We start from the raw sequence: 13153 nt of genomic DNA on the forward strand, positions 1-13153 counted from the left end.
GTTTTCTGGCAAAAACATACACAGGGTCAACCTACTCCGAGGGTCTTTCTCTCTTTCACATAAAAAGAGTGGGTATGCATCGTCCTATATAAGATTTTACAGACATACAAACTCGCGCCTGTTTGACTTCACAGTGCAGTCAACCAGTTTGCTACACTGTACCCAACAAAAGGTCGACCATCTCACCGCGCGCATGTTATGACCGCGTACGTATCGCCCGAATACATTTATCATATTTCAGAATATTCAAACATACAATGAATGATTTCATAATAAAATCTAATAAGTTTTGACTTATTCGGAAAATTCGTTCCAGGTGCATGGATATGTTTTGAAACTCACTCAATTGCTTCATATATGTCTCCTGGTTGCATTTCACCTCCCTCGCTTTCTGCCAAAACTTCGGTCACCAATTCGACGTACGTTTTCGTTGGTTTGCCATTATTGTCACGGTTGGAAATTACAACCTGGTCGAAATACAATTTTTGTTTAGCACGGGATTTCCTGTCCCCGGAGTTACTCTGGTCTTCGGGCTGGGAGTTTTCTATCGCGCCTCTATTTCCCTCAGGCAAAGTGAGCTCACACGGCGTGTTTGTCAGCGCTACTCCGACTTGTACCGCCATTAGGTTTTAAATCACGGGTGGTTACGTTCCTGACTAAGAGATATTGTTATACCACCAAACCGTCTAAGCATAAGTTTGTCCGGACATCAAATAAACAGAAACCACGAGAAGCGCGACTTCTTTGTGCTGGACGCGGATCACGCGCACCAGCTCGCGCCCTCATTCAAAGAAATAATTTGCATCCCATGTTTTGATTGGCTGAAAGTGTAGAACTTATTGCTAGCTGTATGGAATATGAAAATAAATGAAAAATATTCAAACTACTATTCCAGAATTCGCTAATATACAGAAAAATTGTTATATTCACTTTATATCGATGTTAGCCACAAATATTAAGCATTAGTTGTGGCTCGACATATTTTTTTGATAACTGGGTCTGTTTTCGGGCAGTATTCTTTACTTGGTTCAATTTTTGAGCAATATTCTTTACCGGGCACAGTTTTCGGGCAGTATTCTTTTATTTAAAGTTTTCTGTGAGGTTTTTTTTCTTGTGCCAATTTGCGGGCATTATTTTCATATCAAATATTCAACTAAAATGTGTTTCATTGAGCAAATAGTTTGTTTTTTTTCTTGAAAAGTACACAAATAGCGTTGTTTCAAAGTTGTTATCAACATTGATGCCTTCTGTTCAAAAGGCACGCCAGTGAGAAAATATGCTTCCCACAATACCTTGCGATACACAGTATGGAATTATGACAGTGCCTCTATCATGGTTTACATGTTTAGCTTATCATATGAGTGATTGTCCGTCGTCGTCCGTCGTCGTCGTCCGTCGTCGTCCGTCGTCCGTGTCAATGTTTTACTTTTTCGACTTCTTCTTAAAAACTACAAGCCTGAATGCTTTGATACTTGGTGTATATGTACCTTGGGTAGACCTCTCTTAGGTTTGTTCATTTCATGTTGATATCTTCAATTCTCTAATTTTGGTGAATATTTTTGTAATTTTTGGTAAAAAGTGACATTTTCGACTTTTTGTTAAAAACCGCAAGTCCAATTGCTTTGATATTACATATATAGATACTACATGTAGACCTTCCTCAGATTTGTTCATTTTGTGATGATATCTTCAGTTCTCTAATTTTGGTGAATATTTTTGTCATTTTTGGTAAAAAGTGATATTTTCGACTTCTTGTTGAAAACTGTAAGTCCGATTGCTTTGATATTACATATATAGGTACTACATGTGGACCTCTCTCAGATTTGTTTGTTTTGTGATGATATCTTCAATTCTCTATTTATTTTGGTGAATATTTTTGTAACTTTTGGTAAAAAGTGATATTTTCGACTTCTTGTTAAAAACCGTAAGTCCGATTGCTTTGATACTATTCATATTGTTCATTTTCTAATGATGTCTTCAGTTCTTTAATTGAAATGTGCATTGCTAACAGCGGAGCTATCTCAGCCGATAGGCTGCTTGTTTTTTTTTAACGATGTTGTTACCTCACAATTTAAAGGACGGTAGTCGTCGTACCACGCATGTGCTAGTATGGGTCTCATATAAACAAAGATGCGCAACAGCCAAAGTCGCCATCTTTGCTTATATGAGACTCATATATCTCGCGCATGCGTGGCGCGACGACTACCGCGCTTTAAGTTTCCTACATGCACAGCGTACACATCAGATTTTAAAAGGGAAGGTCCGGGCAAACAACATAATGCTCCTACATGAGCTCCACAGATGTAAGAGAGAGAGAGAGCAATTTACATTTTTTATATCACTTTTCATTTTCTAGATATTCAACATTCATGAGTAATATATATTTCACCATCTTGATTCTCCAGCGAAAGATTGTGGGTAAAGTGTGACATCATAGAGAAAATGAGAATTATGATGTTTGCCTGAACTCTTCCTTTAAAGCGCTGTAGTCGCCTCGCTGCGCATGTGTGACATTTGTGTTGATAAACATTGATTTTCCCACAATCCAATGTATGAGGTTGACCTGGGCGCGATATGCACTGATTACCGCCGATGACTCCTTGATACCTTCGAATAACATGAAAATTATCTAATTAAAGCTTGGAAACGTCTCAGTTCATACTCGTTGATCTGCGCAACAGTCAAAGTCGCCATATTGTTTATATGAGATCCTTATATCTCGCACATGCGCAGCGCGACGACTACCGCGCTTTAACGTCTACATGCGCAAGCTGAAAAACAATATGAACTCACAGTCCCTCTATAGACTGTGATGAACTCAAGTATTTGGAACCCTCGCTGCCTTTATTAGGCACAGCTGGTGGAAACATTCGCTGGATCCTGGCGTCCTTTTGCGCGAAACGGACTAGAGAAGTGAAAACAAAAATTATTCAGTTGTACCCTACTGAGAATGTTACTGAGCATCTGTGCGTTGCATCATGGGAGAGAGATTCGTGTGAAGTGTGGCCATATTATATAGTGTACGGGCAATGAGGATATAAATAGAATATTCAAATGAAAATTGGATGACGTAAATGTAAAATGGGGTTTACGTTTATGACATACATGAAGCCAGTTTTTACTTTAAAATTGTCCCGATGATCATAATTGGTTTCATTAATTAGTTTATTTAATAGAGACAAGTCAAATCAATTTTCAGCACGCTCCTATAATCTAATAATAACGAGGACTCCAAATGACGTGACACCCGAACCACGTCTTAGCTCATCCATCAATCGAAAATTTTGTTTGAGAAACTCTTATTGACGCCTCCAAATCAGTCTCTCGTGACAGCTACCTATAAAGCGCTCGAAAATATAATTGTCGCCGTGTAGCGCCAACAACGATAGACATTTCCATTATTTTACAACGTAGTTTCGTGGTGGCGCTATACATGATCAAAGCTTCGTCACGATCACCACATGGCAATACACCTATAGCACTCTTCTGGAGTAGATTTACCTTGTCGGTCCATAATCCATGATTGATCTATGACGTATAACCATGTGATACGCACGTGCATCAATGAATACAAGAACTACAAGCTTCAAATACGAAGAGTACAATGAAATGCCATGGTTTCCTACTTGTCCTATTTGTAAAAATCAAAACATGGAAGAAGTATCACATTTTTTGCTCAAATGCAATCTTTACAAACCTGAAAGGAACATTTTCATAAATAACCTTACAATTCCTCTAAACAACTAAACAGAATGCTTTTTGTTAGTTGTTTACACTTTATTGTTCATTCACATCAAGATCACAAAGTGGATTCGATTGGAATAAAGATATTATTATTACATAGTAAGTGCCTGGGTATTTAGCTGGTTACGGACTATAGTCTTTGAGTAGAAATCTTACATGATTAATAACAAATGTCAGTTTCCGCTGTTCGTCCACACCAACACTAACACCGCCACCACTACGTATTGGATAGAGTCTGTGGACAGCTTCTTCCCGATTCGTGATGCAGTACGGTTACGAAATAAAATTCATATAGTTACGTAGACGCGCGTGACAACCATGATGCTACGTACATTGCTTTGTCAATTGTTGGTGTTGACGCCCGTCTGTGCATATTGAATCGTTAATTGCTTGTATTGACGCCCGTCTGCACATATTGAATATATAAACTGTTTGATTTGTTTGATATATGCCGTTCCATATTCATATTGCTGGGAATCGCTACAGATAGTGGATATATGACGGCATATCAAACAACATTGATCCAAGACAACGAATCAATGGTTACTTGAGACTCCTGTATAGCAGATGTTCATCTTGTGTATCTCGAACAAAAATCATTGCCTAGTAACTGACTATGGATGGTGAAGATTAGTCATTTTTTTCAGCTGCCGTGTAAGCAGTGGTATTCAGTTTCATTTACAGAATGATAATTCCTGCTAGCACAGTTGCCAACATAAACAGTATCGTAATCTGTGTTTCATATTTTATATGGTAAATTCAAAACATTGCTTTGGTCGCTCAAACCTCATATTGATTAGATACAGGTATGCAAGTACGTACATTTACTGGTACGTACTATTATTTTAAATGCCATGCGCATTTATATTTTTTGAATGTGTATCCATTTTTATACACTGCCGTTTCATATATATATATATATACTGGATTGCAATTTAAAGTAAACTCTAAACTTGAACGTTGTATTAGTGGAACACAACTAAGAATGATTTAATGCCGTATTAGGCATGTGCGCACGCGCTTTAAATTACCGGTGCGTATCAATAATTCAAAATACATGCATATTGATGTAGTTGCTGCTTACGAGAGTTATTTTGTGTTCCGATACAAATAACTGTGAAGTGTACAGTACACGATAATCCCACGTGCATTAGTTTACCAAATTAAATATACAATAATAATGTGAGAAAAATGTTCATAGTAATATACAAGAAGTGACAGTCAATATTCTGGTGGGGAGTTTTCAATTATACGTGCTCAGTCATCTTGGAATGTTGTTTTAAAGGGCGTGATCGTCGCGGTACGCATGCGTTGGACAGGAATTCCCAATCAACATAGATGATGACTTTGATTGCTGCACAGATCAATGTGTACACAAAACAAACACTACAAATATTTAATTATGTAATTTCTATGATGATTGGAATGCAACGAAAGACTCTAAGGAGTAAAAGTCTGTATTTAGTTCACATCGCGATCAGATTAAAACTGGCATTCATTGACGGTGGCAAGCGGGAGAGCACGCTGGGTTGCGTGAAAATCAGTGTTTATCAAGGAAGATCTAGTGTATGCATGGCGCGACGAACACCGCGCTTTAATCATTTTAAAATATTTTTGTTCGATACTACATCTTGATAAAACATTGGAATACTCGGTATGAGTTATTGTGAAATAAAATGTGTACGACGGGCATCAATCAGTGTTCACGGTAAAACGCCCCTATATGATTTTGTCAGACTGAGCATAAATCTACGCTTCAGGATAATTTTCTTTGCCCTCTCTTAACAGTTCCAATGTTTGTAGTTCCATAACTTCTCATAGTTTTGACCAAGCATACTGTGTTTTTGAACAGACTTGTATTGCAGTGATAGTGTGTTGAGCCTCTAACATCGCCTCTAACGCAGACTACAGCTTGGTAGATTCGAGCAAAAAGAGGTGTCAACCATGATTGTGTACCCCGATAACTTGTGTCAAGCTCTTAATGTGTCATGATTTCGTTGTACCTTAATAATGTATCAAGTTTACAGTAGGGCATGATTTTGTTGTACCCTGATAATGTGTCTATCTGTCAATAAGGCACAATTGTACCCAGGTTGTACCCAGATAATGTGACATAAGGCGTTAAAGCGGGAGGGTTGTCACCTGTGCACGCGCGGGTATTGAGTCCCATGCCACGATAACAACACGCTCTAAAAACGCAAAAGGCTCATGGGTAGACGCTTGTCTGTAAACAATGACACCATTGACACTGCAGTTCTGCGTCTTCTACACCGATCTGACGCATATCGCGCTAGGTGTGCCGGGAGTTTGTTCGAAATTTCGAACGTTTCGAAGTCAATCGTCGATTGCCACGTATTTTACGGATATATTAAATCGTTTCAGGGACTTGTTTATTAAATAATGATAAATGAAACTTAGAAAACTTGTAAGAACAAACTGGGCCCAAATTGCGCAAATTGCAATAAGTTTACGCTGCTAGAGTCTGGTTCGGATGGAGTTCAACGCGTGATTTTATTGCGTTCAAGGACGTTCTAATTTCGAACTAGTTGAAACCGGAAATAACTCAACTACTTTCGAACTTCAAACACAAATTTGATTATCGTTATTATGTGTTAGTTTCTGTTGTTTCAAAAATTGAATTATGTATGACAATAATATTTCACTCTATAAACAATGTTTCACTAAAATATATGATTCAAAGGCAACCCAAATTGTAAAAAGCAATATCAAGTTCTGTTGTAAAGAGGCGGCGGAGTGGAATTTTAGCCAAAATCGGCTAGTAAGTCGTCATATCGAACTCCGCACAGTTCGATGCGCGTTACTTATCATCACTGCACAAAGCAGCTTTGCATAGAACTCATTTGCATATTAGAATATGTTCGAACTACAAGACCCTGTCGGTTAACAAAGTTATGCGTAAGTCACTCCGGTTACTTTAATCATTTTATTAAGAGGTTTCACGCCCTGACTCTAAATAAAATGTTCAGTTAATTAGACAAAATATACATGACTTGCGTTAGAAAATTACAATCCTTTCCTACATGCCAAAGCACTAGTTTCTACTATAAATGACTAACTTTATAAACTTACTAGAACCTGTGTATTGCTGTTAGACACGTAAAATTGAACCCGTTCAAGCCAGAAATAGTATTGAAATATTCACCAGAATACAAGATGAACGGAAATATTAGGAAACTCTTTTCAGTTAAATTAGTCTTTAATATTTCTTTCCCAACTATATATACGATAACAGAACGTTTTTTCTTCCAAGTTTTAGTGTATCACGTGCGCCATTTCACTACAGTAACATGACCTTGCAAAACATAGTCCGTTATTTAAAACTTGTTGTACAACAATGTATTGTTCGCATTTATGGGCTGTATTTTCCCAAGTTAATCTGAATGCTGTGCGTGTTGATAATAACAACGCTTATCACGTTTTATTTTATGTTAGTCGCAACTTGAGTGTCTCTGAAACTCAGATTGCAAATGGTGTTTCAACATTTTTTAGTGTTCTGCGTAAGTTTAGAGCTGTTTTTACTCAAGAAAAGATGCTAGTGAGACTTCCAATATGGCATAATAGCGCTGTAGTTTAACAATATGTCAAGCTTCCAATGTATCATGGTTTCTTTGCACCCTGATATTGTATCAAGCTGAGATAATGATAATGATAAAGTATCTAATATTCCGATATAGCATGGCATATCGTTGTACCATGATAGTGTGCTAAGCTTCGAATAATGCCATATCGTTGTGCCATGATAGTGTGCTGAGCTTCGAATAACGCCATATCGTTGTGCCATGATAGTGTGCTAAGCTTCGAATAATGGCATATCGTTGTGCCATGATAGTATGCTAAGCTTCGAATAATGTCATATCGTTGTACCATGATAGTGTGGCTAAGCTTCGAATAATGCCATATCGTTGTGCCATGATAGTGTGCTAAGCTTCGAATAATGCCATATCGTTGTGCCATGATATTGTGCTAAGCTTCGAATAATGCCATATCGTTGTGCCATGATATTGTGCTAAGCTTCGAATAATGCCATATCGTTGTACCATGATAATGTGCTAAGCTTCGAATAATGTCATATCGTTGTGCCATGATAGTGTGCTAAGCTTCAAATAATGCCATATTGGTATGCCATGATAGTGTGCTAAGCTCTGAATAATGGTATATCGTTGTGCCATGATAGTGTGCTAAGCTTCGAATAATGGCATATCGTTGTGCCATTTCAGTTAAATTAGTCTTTAATATTTCTTTCCCAACTATATATACGATAACAGAACGTTTTTTCTTCCAAGTTTTAGTGTATCACGTGCGCCATTTCACTACAGTAACATGACCTTGCAAAACATAGTCCGCGATAAAATAGTTCGTATTTACGTTTTTACTGAGGTCCGACATTAATAAATAGTTCGGATGTCACATACGTTTTTTTCCCACTTTTTGTAGTACGTTTTCAGATGTAACAGGTACAAGAAAATGGCCGTGCGTAGTGAGGTGATTGACCACAAAATTGAAGGCTGCCTGTGGCAGAGGCACTATTGCGTAAAGCGCAAAGACCTCTTGGGAAGGAGATTGGCGTCCTATGACACAGGTTTGTGCTGGGACAGCGCTTCCGGTGACGACACAACGCAATGACACGCTATGGCCATCTGACGCATGCGCAGGTGACGACTCCCCCGCTATAAATGAAGTATTTTATGCAAGATCCAACGATTTGGTACGCAATTTTAATAAGTGCTCTGTTCCTGTTAAGACTCCGGTTATTTAAAACTTGTTGTACAACAATGTATTGTTCGCATTTATGGGCTGTATTTTCCCAAGTTAATCTGAATGCTGTGCGTGTTGATAATAACAACGCTTATCACGTTTTATTTTATGTTAGTCGCAACTTGAGTATCTCTGAAACTCAGATTGCAAATGGTGTTTCAACATTTTTTAGTGTTCTGCGTAAGTTTAGAGCTGTTTTTACTCAAGAAAAGATGCTAGTGAGACTTCCAATATGGCATAATAGCGCTGTAGTTTAACAATATGTCAAGCTTCCAATGTATCATGGTTTCTTTGCACCCTGATATTGTATCAAGCTGAGATAATGATAATGATAAAGTATCTAGCATTCCGATATAGCATGGCATATCGTTGTACCATGATAGTGTGCTAAGCTTCGAATAATGCCATATCGTTGTGCCATGATAGTGTGCTGAGCTTCGAATAACGCCATATCGTTGTGCCGTGATAGTGTGCTAAGCTTCGAATAATGGCATATCGTTGTGCCATGATAGTATGCTAAGCTTCGAATAATGTCATATCGTTGTACCATGATAGTGTGGCTAAGCTTCGAATAATGCCATATCGTTGTGCCATGATAGTGTGCTAAGCTTCGAATAATGCCATATCGTTGTGCCATGATATTGTGCTAAGCTTCGAATAATGCCATATCGTTGTACCATGATAATGTGCTAAGCTTCGAATAATGCCATATCTTTGTGCCATGATAGTGTGCTAAGCTTCAAATAATGCCATATTGTTATGCCATGATAGTGTGCTAAGCTCTGAATAATGGTATATCGTTGTGCCATGATAGTGTGCTAAGCTTCGAATAATGGCATATCGTTGTGCCATGATAATGTGCCAAGCTTCAAATAATGCCATATCGTTGTGCCATGATAGTGTGCTAAGCTTCGAATAATGCCATATCGTGGTGCCATGATAGTGTGCTAAGCTTCGAATAATGGCATATCGTTGTGCCATGATAGTCTGCCAAGCTTTGATTAATGACATATCTTTGTACCATGATAGTGTGCTAAGCTTCGAATAATGCCATATCGTTGTGCCATGATAGTGTGCTGAGCTTCGAATAATGCCATATCGTTGTGCCATGATAGTGTGCTAAGCTTCGAATAATGGCATATCGTTGTGCCATGATAGTATGCTAAGCTTCGAATAATGTCATATCGTTGTACCATGATAGTGTGCTAAGCTTCGAATAATGCCATATCGTTGTGCCATGATAGTGTGCTAAGCTTCGAATAATGCCATATAGTTGTGCCATGATATTGTGCTAAGCTTCGAATAATGCCATATCGTTGTACCATGATAATGTGCTAAGCTTCGAATAATGTCATATCGTTGTGCCATGATAGTGTGCTAAGCTTCAAATAATGCCATATTGTTATGCCATGATAGTGTGCTAAGCTCTGAATAATGGTATATCGTTGTGCCATGATAGTGTGCTAAGCTTCGAATAATGGCATATCGTTGTGCCATGATAATGTGCCAAGCTTCAAATAATGCCATATCGTTGTGCCATGATAGTGTGCTAAGCTTCGAATAATGCCATATCGTTGTGCCATGATAGTGTGCTAAGCTTCGAATAATGGCATATCGTTGTGCCATGATAGTCTGCCAAGCTTTGATTAATGACATATCTTTGTACTATGATAGTGTGCTAAGCTTCGAATAATGTCATATCCTTGTGCCATGATAGTGTGCTAAGCTTCGAATAATGGCATATCGTTGTGCCATGATAGTGTGCCAAGCTTCTAATAATGCCATATCGTTGTGCCATGATAGTGGGCTAAGCTTCAAATAATGGCATATAGTTGTGCCATGACAGTGTGCCAAGCTTCGAATAATGGCATATCGCTGTGCTATGATAGTGTGCTAATCTTCGAATAATGCCATATTGTTGTACCATGATAGTGTGCTAAGCTTTGAATAATGCCATATCGTTGTGCCATGATAGTGTGCTAAGCTTCGAATAATGCCATATCGTTGTGCCATGATAGTGTGCCAAGCTTTGAATAATGGCATATCGTTGTGCCAAGATAGTGTGCTAAGCTTCGAATAATGCCACATCGTTGTGCCTTGATAGTGTGCTAAGCTTCGAATAATGCCATATCGTTGTGCCATGATAGTGTGCTAAGCTTCAAATAATGCCATATCGTTGTGCCATGATAGTGTGCTAAGCTTCGAATAATGCCACATCGTTTTGCCTTGATAGTGTGCTAAGCTTCGAATAATGGCATATCGTTGTGCCATGATAGTGTGCTAAGCTTCGAATAATGCCATATCGTTGTGCAATGGTAGTGTGCTAAGCTTCGAATAATGCCATATCGTTGTGCCATGATAGTGTACTAAGCTTCGAATAATGCCATATTGTTGTGCAATGATAGTGTGCTAAGCTTCGAATAATGCCATATCGTTGTGCCATGATAGTGTGCTAAGCTTCGAATAATGGCATATCGTTGTGCCATGATAGTGTGCCAAGCTTCGAATAATGGCATATCGTTGTGCTATGTTAGTGTGCCAAGCTTCGAATAATGCCATATCGTTGTGCCATGATAGTGTGCCAAGCTTCAAATAATGCCATATCGTTGTGCCATGATAGTGGGCTAAGCTTCAAATAATGGCATATCGTTGTGCCATAATAGTGTGCCAAGCTTCGAATAATGCCATATCGTTGTGCCATGATAGTGTGCTAAGCTTTAAGTAATGCCATATCGTTGTGCCATGATAGTGTGCCAAGCTTCGAATAATGCCATATCGTTGTGCCATGATAGTGGGCTAAGCTTCAAATAATGGCATATCGTTGTGCCGTGATAGTGTGCCAAGCTTCGAATAATGGCATATCGTTGTGCTATGATAGTGTGCCATGCGTCGAATAATGGCATAATAAAAGGATACTAGTACTTTCCGTATGATGCCATAGACAGACAGACAGACAGACAGACAGACAGACAGACAGACAGACAGACAGACATACTCTCCTCGACGCGAGCGACCTTGATATGAATTTCGTTTAAACTATTGTTCCGTGTGTGTTATGAATTCATAGTGTATTTATATATAAATTGGTCTTTTTTTGTAATATTGACTGTAGAGTTTATTGTTGGGCGGACCCTCAATGTACCTCATTCAGTGGCCCTAATATCATTATTGATAAGTGACATATGTCAGTCAGTCTGTTCTTTGTATACTTGGTATAAATCAACAATGAAATAAGTCACTGTTCTACGCATTTTTTTTAATGACGTAAAAGACATACAGAGTTTATTTTGTAGGGGATGTAATTTTCCAACAATAAATTTGTACCTTGCAACTTTTAGTGCCGTGGAACTATTGGCAATTCTATTTAACAGTCCTGCTTTCCCGTATTTTTAATCTGTTTAAGTGTCGACACATTGTATACGTTCTGAATTGGGGGGATTTATTTGGACTATTGTGAGCGTTCTGGTGTCTCCACAATTTATAGAATTCATCGTGTAATTAGGGTGAGGTTATTTTCTTTATGGATGAGTCACGTACGGGCAACGTGCCACTCGCATTATCCAAACAGCGGGATTTAGTTTTCCCAGAAGACCGGGCTCAAAATATGGTTCGTATCAAATCAAGCAGAGTGCTTGTGATAACTTAAAGTTAGATAAATACTGTATTTAAAAGCGGAAGAACATGCACTAAAAGAGTTTATGACCACAGCGTATTAGAACCACGTGGTAATCTGAGATGACATACGAGTACACAGGAGCACTGGAAATGTAATTCTAATTGCTAAACATAGCAAAGCGGTTCGATTCTTGAGCACTTCAACAGCGTTGTTAAAGGAATTGGAGTAAATTATGCAACGTTCGGCAAATTTTGTGTAAAAAGCATAAAATTGATTCTTAGCGTACCCCCCCCCCCCTCTCGTTTAATCTACCCCATGTTGTTACGTATGTTAAGTAAGAAACAGTTATAAAATCTTCCAGGTCGATGGGCAATTTAACTTGTGTTTGCACTTGACTGTGGAATTTTTAATTTGCCTTTATAACATATTGTTGAAACAGAGAAAATAAACTGGAGCTCACGAGGTCGAAGTTTACGTTGTTACTTCAGCGCATGAAATGTACATGGGTAGGTGTCATTTATCGCCAACGTGGTCTGTATTCCCACTCCACTTCTACGATCGCAATAAAAATATCAATTTTTGAAAATGGAACAAAAGCACCTTTTAGGAGATTACGATTTCCCGTGCTGTAAGGAGGAAATGAAAATGAACCGTAAAACAGGAATATTTCAATGGCCGCAGATTTGAGATGTTTTGACAGGTCACGTGGACCCATCACTCTCATACCTCATCCACGAATAAGTATTACGTCATATGTCCCTGAATACCAGACTCAACTTTCATCAATAATTCAATCTGAGGACTTCAAACACTTTTATCGTAAACGGTTCTTCATTTGTTGCACGTTAGCCTTTTCCTCGCACTGTTTTAAATAATAAGATTAGAAGTCGCGTTCAAATTATGCCAAGTCAAGCTGCACTTTGACATAAACACCGGAGTTGTTCAATTTGGTCTGAAGATGACGCGCCTTGAAACGACCGTAAATGATGTCACTAATGCAACATCCGGGTACCAGCT

Source organism: Saccoglossus kowalevskii, chromosome 19 (assembly GCF_978046115.1).
Source record: "Saccoglossus kowalevskii chromosome 19, keSacKowa6.1, whole genome shotgun sequence".
In the NCBI taxonomy this organism is placed as follows: domain Eukaryota; kingdom Metazoa; phylum Hemichordata; class Enteropneusta; family Harrimaniidae; genus Saccoglossus; species Saccoglossus kowalevskii.